This window comes from Mobula birostris, chromosome 20 (assembly GCF_030028105.1).
Source record: "Mobula birostris isolate sMobBir1 chromosome 20, sMobBir1.hap1, whole genome shotgun sequence".
In the NCBI taxonomy this organism is placed as follows: Eukaryota; Metazoa; Chordata; class Chondrichthyes; order Myliobatiformes; family Myliobatidae; genus Mobula; species Mobula birostris.
In genome coordinates, this window is record NC_092389.1 from 28,574,663 (window position 1) to 28,577,377 (window position 2,715).

At 50.8% G+C, this 2,715-nt stretch overlaps 1 pseudogene; it reads right to left on the reverse strand.

Moving 5' to 3' along the window:
• Window positions 1–1,036: 1,036 nt before the first annotated feature.
• LOC140185549 (U2 spliceosomal RNA) lies at window positions 1,037–1,208 on the reverse strand (annotated as a pseudogene).
• Window positions 1,209–2,715: the final 1,507 nt, after the last annotated feature.

Genomic DNA, 2,715 nt, shown 5'->3' on the forward strand with positions numbered 1-2,715 from the left:
GCCCTGCAACAATTGTGGGAAGAGGAATCATTTTGCAAAGTGCTGCAAAGTTGGGGCTACCAAGAGAAATGTAATTTTGGTGTTAAGACACTTACTTCCGTAGGAGATGTCAGATCAGAAGAGGGAGGGAAGCCTGACCCAAGAAAGCCGTCAGTCATTGAGAACATGGAGAGGCCTCAGAGAGGAGGTAAGGAAGGTGTTTCCTGGGGATAGTGACTTACCTAGCTAAGTTCATCCCTCGACCGTCCACTGTGTCAGCACCACTTAGGTCACTCCTTGAGCAGTGAAATGAGTTCATTTGGTCTCAAGAGCAAGAAGAGTGTTTCCAGATGCTGAAAATAATCCTAACTGACATTTTGTGATCCAGAAAGGTATACTAGGATCTCGGCTGATGCATCCTGATATGGCCTTGGAGCAGCAGTACGACTGCAGCAGCATATGATGACACATGGCAACCTGTGGCCTATGTGTCAAGGGCTTTAACAAGTGTGAAAAGGAAGCCACTGGTCTCAAATCACTGAATGACTCTCCCATGAGGATACAGCACATGTTGATAGGCTGCAGAAATATGTGAAGATGACTTACCTACACACCCACCAGGAAAATATGTTTTCCTGATGTGTTGTCTTGGGCAAGAAAGGAAAAGAGTGACCACAAGAGATTAAGGTTGATATACAGGCCTATGTTGACACAATTGTCATCTGCAACCCACTCCAGTATCTACTAATGGAACAGAGAAGATGAAGACAGCTGGAGGGTCAGATGAAACAATGGGAGTACTCAAAGGGACAATACAGACGACTGCTTGGCAGCGAGCAGAAACGCTAACACCACACACGCTCTTCCTCATCGAGCTGAAGCTATTCTGTAAATAAACAATGTTTTACCCACGCAAGCCTATGTTTTCATTAAGAACAAACATAGGGTTAAGAGGCCTGTAAAAGTACGTGGAAGGAATAGGGAAAAAAAGCCTAAGAGGCTTAATGCATACAGAGAACTGAATTCTACTCTTTATTTGTCGTTTAATCTCCCCAAAGGGAAGTGCACCGTTCCCAGAGGCACTGCAATACCGGGTCGATGCACAGAGTGGACAGAGCAAGCCCCTATTCCATCTCCCTTTTCTAAAAATCAATTTAATATATAGTCCCCAGATAAGGGGCGTATCAGCTATTAAACTGATAAGAACAGATTGCTTTTTAACAAAATATACTTTATTCAAAAATAAAATTATGTACAATAAACCATTCAATGACTCTCAATCCTTTACAGACGTTTCCACTATATTCTCTACATTTTCACACTTTTAGCCACTCACGTGGCACCCTGTTGTTTCACCTTTCCACACCATTGTTGAGGTAGATCATCAAGTTTCAGGCCGACCAAAGAGCATCCTTCACCAAGTTGATGATCTGCCAGCAGCACCAGGTGTTGGTCTCCGTGTGCGCCCCCGCGAACAGCCCGTAGATCAGAGAGTCCTCTGTTACGCAGCTGCTGGGGATGAAACGTGACACTAGCCCATCCATCCTCCTCCACACCTTCTCCGTGAACTGACAGTGTGCAAAGAGGTAGGTCACAGACTCCTCCTCACTGTAGTCCTCCCGTGGGTAACGGGGCGTGGAGACGACGTCCTGGGCGTACAGGAGGGATCTGACTGGGAGGGCCCCTCTCACCGCCAGCCAGGCGAGGTCTTGGTGCCTGTTGGTGAGATCTGGCGATCAGGCATTTTGCCAGATGAACTGGACGGTCTGCTCAGTGAACCACCCCACTGTGTCCATCACGTCCTTCTCCTGCAGCATCTGCAGGACATTATGTGCCGACCACTGCCTGATGGCTCTGTGGTCAAAGGTGTTCTCCTGGAAGAACTTTTCTACGAAGGACAGGTATGGCGGCAACGACCAGCTGACTGGGGCGTTGCACGGAAATGGGGCCAGACCCATCCTTCGTAGCCAGGGTGATAGGTAGAACCTGGGCACATAGTGGTACTTGGTGCCCACATATCTGGGTTCTACGCACAACCTGATGCAGCCACACGAAGCTGGCCATCAGGGTGAGGGCGACATTGGGGACGTTCTTGCCCCCGTTGTACAGGGACCTGTGCATCATGGTCCGTCTCACCCGCTCCATCTTGGATCCCCAGACGAATCTGAAGGCAGCTCGGGTGATTTCCGAGCTGTAGGAGCAGGGGACGGGCTACACCTGCGTCAAGTACAGCAGCCCTGAGAGCACCTCACACCTGATGACCAGGTTCTTGCCCATTATCGATAGGGAGCGCCCTCCCCACAGTCCCAGTGTCTGTTTCACCTTGGCAGTCCGCTCCTGCCAGTTATCATTGCACACCTCGGCCCCTCCGAACCAGATCCCCAACACCTTCACGTGGTCAGATCTGATGGTGAAGGGGACGCTGGATCGGTCGGGCCAGTTGCCGAAGAGCATGGCTTCGCTCTTCGTGCGGTTGACCCTGGTCCCCGACGCCAGCTCGAACTGTTCGCAGGTGCCAATCAACCTGCGAACTGACCTCGGATCAGAGCAGAAGACGGTGACGTCGTCCATGTACAGGGAGGTTTTCACTTGGGTCCCTCCACTGCCTGGCAGCGTCACCCCTCTTATGCCCTCATCCCTCCTGATGGCTTCCGCAAAGGGCTCTATACAGCAGACAAACAAGACAGGGGAGAGGGGACAGCCCTGCCCGACTCCAGACCTGATGGGGAAGCTGTC